The following is a 15,661-nucleotide window of genomic DNA, read 5'->3' as shown; positions in this document are numbered from 1 at the left end:
CCCAGCAAAATATCAGGGAGGATTCAAAATGTATAATAACAAATACGAATTTAAGAAAGTATATATATATACATATATATGTTAATAGAAGAAATTATATTCATGAGTGTCTGTCTTTTTTTTACTTCCTTATAAATTGTTCTTTTGTTCTCTGCTGCACAGCTTTTTTTACTTTATTCTTTTCTCTCCCTTTCATCCCACTCTCACCCCCAATCAGGCTATAGTTAAGAAAAGATATATTTATATATACATATATAGATGTATACATACATACACACACATACCCCACATACACATATGTCTTTCATATCCCTGATGATTCTTTTATTAAATTCTGCTCTGTAACTTGACAAAATTATTTACCTCCCTCACCAGGGATCCCTCCTTTGTTTTCTTCCCTCACCCTTTCCTTCCCCATCGACCCATCTCTCCCCACTTTTTTTCTTTATAGATTTTGGAGGGTGCTATCCTTTATGGTATATATGTAGTGTTGCCTATTGAACCCAATGCCAATGTGAGTAGGTTTTCGGAACTATGAGTGCTCCACTTCCCTTTAATGTCTTTCTGTTTATTCTTCCTCTGTACCTCATTTGTATAACATGATTAGAATTTTTACCTTTACTTTGCCAATCTTTCTTTTGAGTTTAACCTATTGTTGATGTAAAACTTAAACATAAAGTATACATTTCCCATATTTAAAAAAACAACATAAACAATTTGTCTATGTTTAAACACTTTGTCCATGTTAAGTTCCTTAAAATTGCTCTTTGATATTGGCTCTTCTATGTTAAATTTTCTGTTAAATTTGGGTTTGGTTGATAGAAAATCTTGAAAATTTGCAAGTTCGTTGAATGTCCATTTTTTCTCATTCAAAATTATAGATAATTTTGCTGAATATGTTTTGTTCTTTTGCTAATTCTTTTGCTTGTTTGTAGATATAATTCCAAGACTTGTGGTCTTTCATTGCAGCTGCTGATGTCTTGTACAATTCTAATTGTAGCTCTAGTATATTTGAATTGTTTTTTTTCCTTGTTTCTTGCAAATTTTTCTCTTTGATTTGGGTTTTTTGAAATTTGGCAATAATAATTCTATATGTTTTCCACAAAAGATCTCTTTGAGGTAGCGATAGATGGATTTTTTTCTAGTTCTACTTTCCCCTCATGTTCTATCACTCCAGGACAATTTTCTAAGATTATTTCCTGCATTATTGTGTCAAAGTTTTCTTTTTGGTCACAATTTTCTAATATTTTTTCTTGATCTGTTCTCCAGATCTGTTGTTTTTCTAATGAGATGTTTCACATTCTGTTCTATTTTCTCTTTCTTTATAATCTGTTTTGTTATTTCTTAGTCTCTCATGGCTTCATTGGCTTCTCCTTGCCTGATTCTAATTTTCAAAGAGTTATTTTCATCTTTGAGACTCTGTACCTCCTTTTCTAATTTGTTAACTTTTTTTCATAATCTTATTTTTCTTAGATGGTTTTAATTTTTTTTCTTTAGTTTTCTCCAATGTCTCTCATTTGATTTTTGAATTCTTTTTTGAGTTCTTCTATAAATTCTCTCTGGGCAAGGAGCCATTTTATGTTACTCTTTGGGGTAGAAAGTTTTTTTTTTTACTGTCCTCTGAAGATGAATCCCAGTCTTACTTGTTCTAATATGTTGGGGCTCTCTCTTCTTTGCTGGTTTATTTTTTAATAAGGGATATTAGTGTAAGCATCTTTAATCATGGGATGGAGGGTATGCCTCAAGCTTCCCTTAAGCTCTCCATTCTGACCAGGAACCCCAAATCAAGAGCTCTACCCTCCTGCAAGTGCCCCTATACTACTGCTTTTGCACTCAGCAGGTGATAGTTGCTTCTTGCCCAGGCCTGCTTCTCAGTAGCACAGCTGGGCCTACCATTCCCAATCAGCTGAGGTTCATTCTGTCCTCCTAGACTCAAACCCTGACTCACGAACAATTGAGGAAGTGAAAATTTCTGTGGTTCCTTTTGAGGTTCCAGCCATAATCAGATAGGGTTCCCCACTTAATGTTTCTATCCTAGAGGTATTTGCACTTCAAACAGGTTAATCTCCAGCATAGGGACTTTCTTCAGATCTTATCCAATTGTATCAGAAGGACCCCTGTTCTTCCCCAAGTCATCTTGGGTTTTTTTCCCAGCCTATGTTGGTCCTGAGGCACAAATTTGTTTTATTTATGAGGGAAATCAGGAGAGCTTGAAATATACTAACCTACTCCACCATCTTCCCAGAATCCTCCAAAAAATAAATTCTTGATGAAAACAAGAATTAGAACCAAACTTTATATAGCCAGTATAAATATGCCTTAACTCAAATGATTACTTGAGATGGGGTAGAGGGGAGAAATTGCTTTGACCAGACATGGTTTGTCATGTCTGACTATGAATTCCTTCTTGTTTCTATCTGGTCACATCTATCTTATTATCATTCAGTCATTTCAATTGTGTCAAACTCTTTGTGATCCCATTTGAGGTTTTTCTGGCAAAGATACTGAAGTGGTTCTCCATTTCTTTCTCTAGCTTATTTTGCAGATGAGGAAGCTGAGGCAAACAGGCAGTTGCCCAGGGTCACATAGGTAGTAAGTGTCTCTGGCTGGGTTTAAACAGATTTTCCTGACTCCAAGTATGGTGCTCTATCTGCTATGCAACATTACCAGCAGGCAGTGAGAAAAACACTTTTTTTTAAAATAGCATCACGAAGATACTTTAATTATTATACCATGAATTTTTAAAACTTACATAATTTATTCTTTTGATCAGAATAAATACTAAATAAATATAAGGATAATTTTTAAATGAATGGGAAAAAATACAAGGAAATGTAGCTCAGTTTTGTTCTAAAAAACAGCAATGAGTGAAATGCTTCAAATTTTCCTATATGAGACAATAAAATGAAGCATGACTTGATTGTTTGCCTGAATAGAAGAAGAGGTTAGGTTTTGTCCAGAGGTTTGAAGCTGATTGTTTAAAAACTGGGTTAATTGTTTGGCCTGAATCAGTGGAGACTTTGCCAAGACCGCAGAGTGTCATTTGGGGAGATGCTTTGTTCAACGAAAGCATAAAGGAAAGCTGGGAAAGCTTTTTTGATATTTCAAGACAAAATATCCAGAATTAGAAAATAAACTAATCTTTTTTTAAAAAATGAAAATTCCTTTAAGTGAAATATCTGAGGGTTTAAAAAAAAGTGTTTATTAGTTGCTTGTGAAGGCTTTGAATTTTTTTTTAACTGATATGGCATGAAGCCATTTTGATAATAGTAAAAATTAAAGCAGAGAGATTGTTTCCTGTAACACTGCTTTTTATTTTGAAGCCACACTCCTATTCCCAAGGATAAAAAAATGAGCAAAAGAGAAAATAAAAATCACTCTGGTGTTCCTTATCTCCATCTCTCCCATTAGAATATAAACTACTTTTAATAGGGATTGCTTCATTCTTTGGATGTGCATCTTCAGCACTAAGTCTAATGCCTAGCACTTAATAAATTCATTCTTTTTTTGGGGGGAGGGATAACATGCAATTGGGGTTAAGTAACGTGCATAGGATCACACAGCTCATAAATGTCTAAAGCTGATTGGAACTTAGGTCCTCCTTATTCCAGGGTCGGTGCTTTATATTCTGTACCACAAAATTGCCTATAAATTCTCAATAAATCCTTATTGTCCATCCATTATTGTCCAACCAATAAATCCATTGATCCATCCAAACTTTCTTGTCTTCCTAACTTCTTTGGTATTGTTGAAGAGGGTACAGTATAAATGCTTGTCCCTCCCACAACCCCCTTTGTCTTTTTCAGATATCACCCTATTGCAGATATTCATTACTTTTCTCTTGAACTACTGTAAAATAGCTTGCTGGTCAGTCTCCCTGCTTCAAATCTCTCCCCAGCTCAGTCTATCCTTTACTCATTTGTTAAAGTGAAGACTGGTCTAGAGATCTAAAGATCTATTCATATCATCCCCATTTAACTAATACAGTGGGTACCTCTATGATTAAATATAAAATCTTTCTTTTGGCCTTCAAAGCCCTTCATAACTTGGCCATATCCACTTTTCCAGCCTTCTTGCATGTTACTCTCCTCCACATCAATCAGTCAATTTTTATTAAGCACATTATATGTGTCAGGCACTATGATAAGCACTGGGAATACAAAAATAAACAAAAGACAGTTCTTTCCTTAAAGGAGCCTATAACTAAATGGAGAAAATAGAATATAAACAAATGCAAAGCAACTCGTATACAGGATAAATAAGAAATAATTAATAGAGGGAAGGCACTGGAATTGAGGAGAGCTGAGAAAGGCTTCCCTTAAAAAATAAAATTTTAGGATTTTTAGGGGGAAACCAAGTAAATCAGTAGACAGAATTGAGGAGAAAGAACATTCTAGGCAGGCATGGGAGATAGAGAAGATGCTTGGAGCTGAGAGATGGAGTATCTTGCTTGTGGAGTAATAAGGAGGCCAGTGTCACTAGTTTGAAGAATATATGGTGGGAAGTTTGGTATCAGAAGACTGGAAAAGTAGGAGGCTGGGTTACAGTTTTGAATGGTGACAAGTATTTTGTATTTGAATCTATAGTAGAGAATGAGATTAATGACTTTGCACAGAATTGATTCACTTCAATTCAGTTTATTTCAAGTCAAGACATCACTTTCCTTTTTTTTTTTTAAGTATTTATTTTCTTTATTTCCTATCCTGTTGAACAGCAAAAAAAAAAAAAAAAAAAAAAAGTAACAGATATACATAATCAAGCAAAACATATTCCCGCACTGGCTACATCCAAAAATATAAATCTCATTTTGCATTTTCAATTCGTCATTTCTCTGGAAGAGAGTGGTTAATTTATTCCATGTTAGGTACTCTGGAATCATGGTATAGCTTTTAAAGTCTTTCAAAGATGATTTCTCTCCAGTGTTGTCATCATATAGAATTTTTTCTAGTTCTTTTCACTTTATTATGCATCAGTTCATAAAGACCATCCCTGTTTCCTCCCAAATTGTTTATTTTGTCATTTCCTATGAGGTAGTTAAGGACATCATTTTCCTGATGTTATTGTTTCTTGTCAAGAATGAAGGATGAACAATAAATAGTACCTCTTCTCATTTTGCTGTGTGTATTTGTGGAAAAATTTGTGGGCAACTTGTGTTGTCCCAAGTTTAAGTAGGACATGTTCCTTTTCTTAATATACCATATGGGATGCTAGAGAAGACTTTTGAGAGTTTCTTGGTCAGCAAGGTGATTAACTCAGTCAATATATAAAGAAGTTAATTCAGACTATTCACTGAAAGATCAAATACTGAAACTGAAGCTTAAATACTCTAATTACATAATAAAAAGACAGCATTCATTGGAAAAGATCCTGATGTTGGGGAAGATTGAAAGGAAGAGGAAAAGGAAACACCAGAGAGTAAAATGGATAGATAATGTCATAGAAATAACAAAATGAAGTTGAACAGTCTTTGAGAGCCATGATCCATAAGATCACAAAGAACTGGACACAACTGAACAACAACAAAAAGTGGGTGGAGGATCAGCCTTAAAGTGGATTAATATCTTGTTTCTGACACATAATGGCTTTATGACTTCTTTGTCGACATAGAAAAAGAAGTTTAATGAGCTGATTATTCAGTGCCCATATGCAATACTCTAAGATATAGACAGAGTACTGATCTGTATCTGTTGAGGGAGTTTCCATACTGAGAGGTCTCCAGTGAATAAAATCATAGGTCAGTAAAAAAAAAAAAAAAAGTATATTATTCCACATCACATATTATTTTTAAAAATCATGTTACCTTATACTATTTTATATTCCATTATAATTTTAGCTATCAGGATTAGAGAATTTAGATTTAGTTAGTTTGATTTAGGAAGGGAAAAAGAACTCTAGGGGACTTCTAAGATCCCTTCTAACTAAAACATTTTTTATGATTTTATCTATATCTTCCCTCAACCAACCAATTAGCATATACTTACTGAACTTCCATGACAGATTTAATTATAGTGATCAGGGAGCCATTTTACCTTTCTAAATAGGATGGAAATGATTAAAGTGGTAGTTTTAAAAGATTGAACTGGCAGTGATGTCAAGGATGGATTGGAGTAGGTGGAAGCTTTATCAAGTAAGTGAATCTGGTGATGCATAAGAGACTTTGTGACACATTGTTCAATAGTTCTAGCTGAGTTAGAATTGACTAAAGAAGAAAGATTCTTAGTTGGCTCTTAGAGAATGCCAGACATAGAAGTCTGAGAAAAAGGTTCAGGCGAGGCAGGTATCTTTAGGGCAGAGATAGATTTTCATCAGTGAGGTTAGGCATGCCTAAGCAACTAGAATTTTTCTTTTTCTGGGCTACTATAATTGCCTAAATCTAGACTTTTGTATGCCTTGAAATTTTCCAAACAGGAACTTCCAGCTTTCTAGCTAATTGATATCTATTTGTGACATCAGAGATAAAAAACTAATCAGAATTCCTGTGATAGAACCTTTCCCTCCCTTACAAAGCATCTGGACTAATTTTTTAATTAAAGCTTTTTATTTTCAAAATATATACATGGATAATTTTCAATATTCATTCTTACAAAACCTTGTGTTCTAACTTTTCCCTTCTTTCTCCCTATCCCTTCTTCCTGACAGCATGTCATCCGTTATATGCTAAATACGTGCAATTCTTTTATATATATTTATACAAATATCTTGTTGTGCAAGAAAAATCAGATCAAAAAGCGAAAAAAATGAGAAAGAAAACAAAATGCAAACAAACAACAACAAAAAGAGTAAAAATGCTATGTTGTGATACACACTCAATTTCCACAGTTCTCTCTCTGGGTGTTGATGGCTCTCTTCATCACTAGATCATTAGAAATAGCCTGAATCATCTCATTGTTGAAAAGAGCCTCGACAATCAGAATTGATCATTGTATAATTGTGCTGTTGCCGTGTACAGTGTTCTCCTGGTTCTGCTCATTTCACTCAGCATCAATTCATGCAAGTCTCTCCAGGCCCTTCTAAAATCATCCTGCTGATCATTTCTTTTCTTTTCTTTTCTTTTCATTTCATTTTTTCTTTTCTTTTCTTTTCTTTTCTTTTCTTTTCTTTCTTCTTTCTTTCTTTCTTTTCTTTCTTTCTTTCTTTCTTTCTTTTTTCTTTTCTTTCTTTTCTTTTCTTTTTTCTTTTCTTTTTTTCTTTTCTTTCTTTTTTCTTTCTTCTTTCTTTCTTTTTCTTTTCTTTCTTTCTTTTTTCCTTTCATTCTTTTTTCTTTCTTTCTTCCTTCCTTCCTTCCTTCCTTCCTTTCTTTCTTTTTTCTTTTTTTTTGCTGAGGCAATTGGGGTTATGTGACTTGCCCAGGGTCACACAGTTAGGAAGTGTTAAGATTTGAAGAGTGATTTGAATTCAAGTCCTCCTGACTTCAGGGCTGGTCCTCTATCAACTGCACTACATAGCTGCCCCATGTTGATCATTTCTTACTGAACAATAATATTCCATAAACATCTGGACATTTTAAATGTATGAGTTAACCTGTGATGTGCATTGATCACTTTAATCCTATCCTGAAGAATTGGAGGAATGATGGGGGAAGTTGGCCTAATCTGCTGTCTGTGAAGGTGGGCATGTCTCACCTAGCTCACTAATCCCCTTCTTCCTCCTGGGGTTCAGCATCTAAGACCAGATATATCCTAGTAAGACTGTATCCTGCTTGCTCAGAAATCTGGTTGTGTTTTGTCTTAGCAATGACATTGATCCTGAATTACTCTTGGCCCTCTCTGCCTCTGCCTTTGTCTTTATTTATAGTGCCCAGTTAAATGCTTTCCTTTTTGTGAAGTAAAATATGCCCATAATACCAGGTTCATTATTTTAAGCACGGTTAACAAGTTTGCTTTTTCTGTGGAAAGCTCTAGGTCTCCTAAGAAGCACTATCAATAGACTTAGTCTTCTCCTAATCAACACTTTTATAAAAAAAAAAAAATTGCAAATTTTGATTGTATAACATTATAGAAATGGGATTGCAATTTCAGGCAATAATTAGCAATTACAGGTCTGGAATATTACCATATAGGTAAGTTAAAATGAAAGGATCTCTCTGCATATCTTTTCTGGGGCCATTTGGAACTTACCATTTATTTTTGGTTCCAGTTGTCAGAAAAATGACAAGCTTCTCCAATTTAAAATCAGCCTTCTGGGGACAGTCACCTTTGAAATGACCTTAGAGATTTACAACTGGAGTAGAGAGGGAGGAGATCAGTGAGTCAACATTGCAAACATCCTGTGCCAAATTTAAATTTGCTGGGGAGAAAATTTTTGCCAGATAGAAGCACACTTGAGCAATGGACAGGGAACAGAATGTGGCAGTAGCTGGTGTGTAGCAATTGCCTGTTGTAAGTTTCACTAAAGATAAATATTCAGTTGCTCTCTCAATGTGACTATGCACAAGGGAAATAAAATTCAAGAATTCATTAGACCATTCATACAAATACAAGGAGAAATAATCAGACTGTGATTACCTAAAAGGCCTCTGGATTGACTCAAGAGACCTATGTTCTAAGGAGGTTTTAAGTGTATTTTTCTAAATTTTATTTTTATTTTCAGTTCTAAATTTTCTCCCACTTACTAGCCCCCTCTACTACTCAATGAAAAGGTAAGAAATATAATACCTATTATACACACACACACACACACACACACACACACACACACATATATATACACATATATGCACACACATATGCATGTGTACACACATACAATTATGTATCTGGAAATGGATAGCATTTTATATCATGAGTCTTTTGGAGCTGTAATGGATCATTATATTGATCAGAATAGCTAAGTCTTTTACAGTTGATTATTTTTACATTCTGCTGTTACTGTGTAGATTATTCTCTTGATACTGCTCATTTTAGTTTACATCAGTTCATATAAATCTTCCCAAACTTTTCTGAGATCATCCCCACCTTCATTTCTCACAGCAAAATAGCATTTCATCACATTACTAAACCATGTTATTTAGCCATTTCCCAACTGATAGGCATTCCATCATTTTCTAGTTCTTTATCACCACAAAAAGAACTGATATAAATATTTTCTGTACATAAGGATTTTCTTTTTCTTTTATTTTTTAAAAATTTACTTTAATTTTTAAAATTTCATTTAATAAATTTTAATTTAATTTAATTATTATTTTAATTAATTTTTATTTTAATTTAATTTACTCTAGTCTTAGCTATGTCTATAATGAGCTTTATGACCTGATCTTGGATTCAGCACTGACCAAGGTCTGTTCTACTTATATGCACTCAGATCAGTTCTGACAACTCTTGTCTAAGATAAAATGGGAAAACTTTTCTGTATTGTCTTGATTATTGAGCCAAATCTTGAAACTTGGCTCACTGAATTAGGTATCTACTTCACATGAACTCAACCACATCTTCATCTTTCTCCAGCCTGACCTACTGACTCATGCTCACAGAATTTTTTTCTATCATACCATAGAAACTTCTTCATCTGGGAAGCTCACTCCACACCAAGTCTCATTGATACTCAGTATATGACTTGTCATATAGTGAGTCTTCTCCCAGAACTTCCAATTTAAAGAGGATGTTCAGAATAATCATGAGTTATTCTCCAGCTTGCACTGCTGACTCTTAGGACTTTGTCTATCATGCCCCCATCATCCATCTTTTTAGTTGTTATCTGCCATTATTATTTATTATTTATCCCTATTAGGAGATAAGTCCTAATTATAAGGAATTTCATTCTGTTTATATTTGTATTCCCAAAACTTAGTATAGAGAATGTATGTAGTAAGTACTTATTAAATGTTTATTAGCTGACTGACTATTCTTTTCTCTTTAGTTACTGCAACAACTTGTGAGTTTGGCTGAGTATCCAGAGTAGACTAAATAATCTATGATCAAGTATTTCCTGGTATGCAGCATAGACTCTTGTGGACGATCAATCAGTCAGCTCGTTAACCAACAATGGTATGAAGTTGTTGTTTTATGACAATCATTCTGTAAAGCTTTGGGAATACAAAGAACAAAACAAAATAGTCCCTATGTTCAAGAAGTTTACATTCTAACAAGGGAAACAAGCTGTAGATGAACAGATATATATCAGGTACTTACAGATTTAATGGATAGAAATATTAGCGAAAGAAGTAGGGAAGTTGCAGAAGGGGCTAGGTTGGGGGTATCTTACTGAAAAATGTGGCATTCCAACTGAGTCTGAAGGAAACAAGGGCTTCTAAGAGGTGATACAGAGGGAGATCATTCCTGGAATGGAAGACACAATCACCATGAAAATATGGAGATAAGAAATGGAATATGTGAGAAACATTTACTAGTTAAATATGATTAAGTTGTAGAGAGTGATAGAAGACTGTAATGTGGGAAAACACTGGAAAGAGGCTAGGTTTCAAAGGACATCCAATAAAAGATTCATGTATATTAAATTCTATAAGAATAGGAGAGTGACATAATGTGACCTATGCTTTAGAGAAATCACTCTGTCAACTGTGGAGGTCCTTAATTGTGTAGGAAAGGCAGTGCTATGGAAGTTTTAAAGAGAGAAGATTTGAAATAGTGGCTGTAGAGAGTAGGACAGACCGTGAGTTTAGAGAGGAGTAGGATTATTAAGATGACAACTTTATTATGTACAAAGTCAGTATCATTTCATTACTTCTTCCAACTTCATTTAGCATCATGTAAGCAGAAGCAAAGGAAGCAGGTGGTATGTATGTCCAAGATTGATGTTTGGCAGAAGATGAATAGCAATAGGTCAAAGAAGCAAGGAATTCAAGAGTAGAGTACAATTAAGTCTAGAGTATGTGGAATTACAAGGTTTAAAAGTATTCTTTTTTTTCTGCTTGGTATTGTGGGAATAGCAATAAATAGTGGGTAGAAGATACAGAAAGACATATTGAACCTTGCTATAAGAGAAGGGGTGGGGAAAGATCCTAATAATAAGATGTCTCTTAAAATGGAATCAGGTTGCCTCAAGAAATAGATTGAAGAACTTACATGGCTTTGTCAGGAACAATTTATGCCAGAGGAACCTTATTTTCTTTTTTTCTGACAGGATTATCCAAGTGGTAGATCAAGAGAATACTAAAGATATAGCCTAGATTTTAGAGAAATATTTGTTGTAGCTTCTCATGCCAGTCTTGTTGACAAGATGGAGAAATATAGGCTAGACAATACTATAGTTTACTGGACTCAAACTGATTGAATGACTGGACCCAAAAATAATTATTAATGATTCAATATCTACTCCAAAAGAGGTCTTCAGTAATATACATCAGAGAATCTGTGCTTTGTTGTGCCATTTAAAATTTTTGTTGATGCCTTAGGAGAAAAAAAAGCATATATGGCATGTTTATCAAATTTGCAGATGACACAAAACTAGGAAGCTAGAGAAAAAAGAAATTGCAAACTAACTGAAAGACAAATCCAAAAAGATTTCAACAGGCAATAACTTTGGAATGAATTTGATGAGATAAAATGTATTAGGGATACAATAAGGCACTGACCAATGAGACCCAGTCCTCTGAGAATATGCAGTATGCTCTGCCTTCTAAACTTATAGGGGATTTGGCAATTTTTCTTCTGGCAGTGCTTGAAGACATCTAATGGAGGGGTTCTGCTTCTGTAGTATACACAACTATATGGTGAAAAAAAAACTCTAATAACAAGCAACATTAAGCTTACTAGTGAGCCAAAACTGTGTATGTATATAACAAGATGCAAGAATAAGTAAATAGATAGTTCTTTCTTGCTTCTGGATGACGAGGGAAACTTAGACTCTCCCCATCCAGAGCCAATAAATGGTCCTAGACATATGGTATCTTTGTATTTTTGCTTCTTTTTGTGTTTGTTCTTAGGTAAAGGGATGTTGAAATGAAATGAACCAGTTTGTCTTCTGACTTTTGGAAGTTTACAAGGCCACTTGCTTTAGAAGAATACATGAAAAGTCTCACACTAAGGTTAAAAAATCAGTTTGACAAATATAAAATAAAGACTACTGGGAGGGAGGGTGTGGATCCAAGATGGCAGAGTAGAGAAAGTTTTCAAAAAAGTTCTCTTTCAAAATTTCCCTCCAAAAAACTTTAAAATAGTGCCTCAAATTGAGTTCTGAAGTGGTAGAGCCAGCAAAAAGTCAAGGAGACATCTATGACACAACAGGTGAAAACTGACCTAGAGTCTATATGGATGAAACACCAGTGGTAGGAATAGGTGGTGGTGACAGGAGCAGCAAAAGCTTAAGGAGCTCTCAAGCCGGAGATGATATGGAGATCTGGCAATTAGTCAGAAGGATAGTACAGGGGACTCCTGTACATAGAGGCAAATGTATAATGAATACCAACTTCTGAGTCATAGTTCAAGGGCAAAGAAGAGGAACACTTTCAGTCAAGAAGGAGTGGAAGTTCTGGGGAGCAATATTACTTTTGATTACAAGAGATCATGGATCTTGAAAACAGTGTTGTTTCCAATCCCAATGGAGCAGGGGTCTTGAGGAGAAATATAGATTTCAATTCCAATTATCAGGGTCCATATCTGAGTAAGAATCAGAGTGCAGACAAGGAGAGCAGTCACCACATTTCTCTCGAAATCATTATCATAAAAGCACTGAAAACTTCTAACTTTAAGAACTAATTCTGAAAAGAGCAATGGAAAAAAGCCTGAAGCCTAAGACAGTACCCTTGCTTCATGCTGGAAATGGAGTACAACTTTAACATAAAGTCCCAAATAATGAAAGAGGGTGAGAAACTGAGTAAAAAGAAAAAATCTGACCATAAATGTCTACTATAGTAATAGAGAAGATCAAGACACAGATTCAGAAGCAGACAATGAAGTCAAAATAGCTATAAGCAAAAAAGAAAAAAAAAGTGAATTGAATAGAAGCTAAAAACTAAATGATTTTCAAAATGAAATGAGAGGAAGGGAAGAAAATCATGAAAAAATAATTAACAGCTTGGTAAAAGAGGCATAAAAAATATACTGAGAAAAATGACATCTTAAAAAACCAGAATTGGCCAAATGGAAAAAGAGGCACAAAAATTCACTGATCAAAACAACTCCTTAAAAAGCAGAATTGGCCAAATAGGGAAAATCCTGTAAAAGCTTACCAAAGAAAATGACTTCTTAAAAATCAGAATTGGCCAAGTGGAAGCTAATGACTTTATGAGATATCAAAAAATAATAACACAAAGTCAAAATAATTTTTTGAAAAGGAGAAAAAGAAGATAATGTGAACTATCTCATAGGAAAAAATAAATAGATGACCTGGGAAATAGATGAAGAAGAGATAATTTAAGAATTATTGGATTAGCTGAAAGCCATGATCAAAGAAAGAACCTAGATATCATATTTCAAGAAATTCAAGAAATATCCTAGAATCAGTGAATAAAATAGAAAGATTTTAGGAAGATGCCACACTGAAAGAAATCCCAAAATAAAAATTCCTGACATTATTATAATCAAATTCCATAGCTCCCAGATTAAAGAAAAAATACTTCACAAATCTAGAAAGAAACCATTCTAATGCCATGGAGCCATAGTCAGGATCATATAAAATTCAGCAGCTATCACATTAAAGGAATAAAAGGCTTAAAATATGATAGTCCATAAGTTAAAAGAGCTGGGATTATAAAAAAAGAATCATCTAAACAGAAAAAAAATTATAGAAAAATATTTAATAAAATAGAGAACTTTCAAGCATTCCTGATGAAAATACCAGAGAGGAATAGAAAAATTGACTTTCAAATACAAGATGTCAGAGAAGTATAAAAAGGCAAACATAAAAAAGAAATCATAAGGAACTCAGTAAGGTTAAGCTATTTACATTTCTATTTGGGAAGATACATAAACTTCTAAAATGTTATCATTATTAGGGAAGTTAGAAGGATTCTATATAGAAAAAAGAGTATTTTCTGTTGGGATGATGAAAAAAATTGGTGAGGTGAGAGAGAGAGAGTAATGCCCCAAGAAAAAGGGGAAAGAAGAAGAATGGGGGAAATTATATAAAAGAGATATGCTAGGATGCTCAACCTCACTAACATTTAAATTGGTTCAAAAAGGGAACACACACACACACACACACACACACACACACACTCAACTGCTCAATTAGAAATAGAAATTTATCTTAGAAATAGGGAAGTAGAAAGGATAGGGGAAAAGTAAAAGGAAAGGTGATAAAAGGGAGAATGGATAAAAAAAAGTAGTGGCCAACAGACAAATTTTAGAAGAGGAATAGAATAAAATGAGAGGAAGGAAGAAGAATAAACATAAGAAAATAGAATGAAAGGGAATGTATAATAAGTAATCATAACTGTAAATGTAAATATGATGAACTCATCCATAAAACAGAAGAGGATGGCATAGTGTATTAAAAACCAGAATCTGAAAATATGTTGTTTACAAAAAAAAAAAAAAAAAAACACTAGAAACAGAGAGATACACACAGAATTAAAATAAGGAGCTAGACCTTAATCCATTATGCTGATATTGTCCATTATTAGGTAATGAAGTAATATCAATACTAAACATTGATGCACTAAATAACCCAGCATCCAAATTCTTAAAGAAAAAAAATAATGAATTTCAGGAGGAGATAGATAGTAAAACTATATAAGTAGAAGAGATGTCAACTTTGCCCACTTAAATAAATCTAATCATAAAATAAATAAGAAGTCAAGGAGATGTACCCAATCTTAGGAAAGTTAAATATGATAGTCCTCCAGAGAAAACTGAATGGGAAATGAAAGGAACATTGTGCAGCTGAACATAACACTTTCACAAAAATTGATCATGTAACAGGGCATAAAATTTCACAAACAAAGGCAGAAATGCAAAACTATTCAATTAAACTATAAAGAGGAAACACTGCCTCTTTAAGAATGATATGATAATATATTTAGAGAATCCTAGAGAATTAGTTTAAAAACTAGTTGAAACAACTAACAACTTTAGCAAAGTTACAGGATTTAAAATAAACCCATATAAATCATTAGCATTTCTATATAATATCATTTCTTTATACTATTTCTGTATATGAGTAAAACCCAACAAGAAGAGATAGAAAGATAAATTCCATTTAAAATAACTGCATATTAAATAAAATTCTTGTGAATCTACCTACCAAGACAAACCCAGGGATTACATGAATCTGATTACAAAGCACTTTTCACACAAATAAAGACAGAGCCAAACAATGTGAAAAATTGTAATTGCTCATGATCAAGTGAAAATAATAAAAATGACTATTCTACCAAAGTTAATTTACTTATTCATTTCTATAATATCTTAACTATCACAGAATTGTTTTAGAGAGCTAAAAAAAATAGTAACAAAATTCATCTGGTTGAATAAGAGATCAAGAATATCAAGGAAATCAATGAAAAAAAATGAAGGAATGCAGCTTGGCAGTACCTGATTTCAAACTATATTATAAAACAGAAATCACCAAAACAATCTGGTACTGTCTAAGATATAGAGTGCTGGGTTAATGGAATAGATTAAGTACACAATACATAGTAGCAAATGACCATAGTATTCTAGTTTTTTATAAAACCAAACATCCAAACCTACCAAACATTTGGTAAGAATTCACCATTTTGCAAAAATGCTAGGAAAACTGGAAATGCAGTTTGGCAGAAATT

The sequence above is a fragment of the Antechinus flavipes genome, chromosome 3, assembly GCF_016432865.1.
Source record: "Antechinus flavipes isolate AdamAnt ecotype Samford, QLD, Australia chromosome 3, AdamAnt_v2, whole genome shotgun sequence".
Lineage (NCBI taxonomy): Eukaryota > Metazoa > Chordata > Mammalia > Dasyuromorphia > Dasyuridae > Antechinus > Antechinus flavipes.
Note: the sequence above shows the minus strand (reverse complement) of the source record.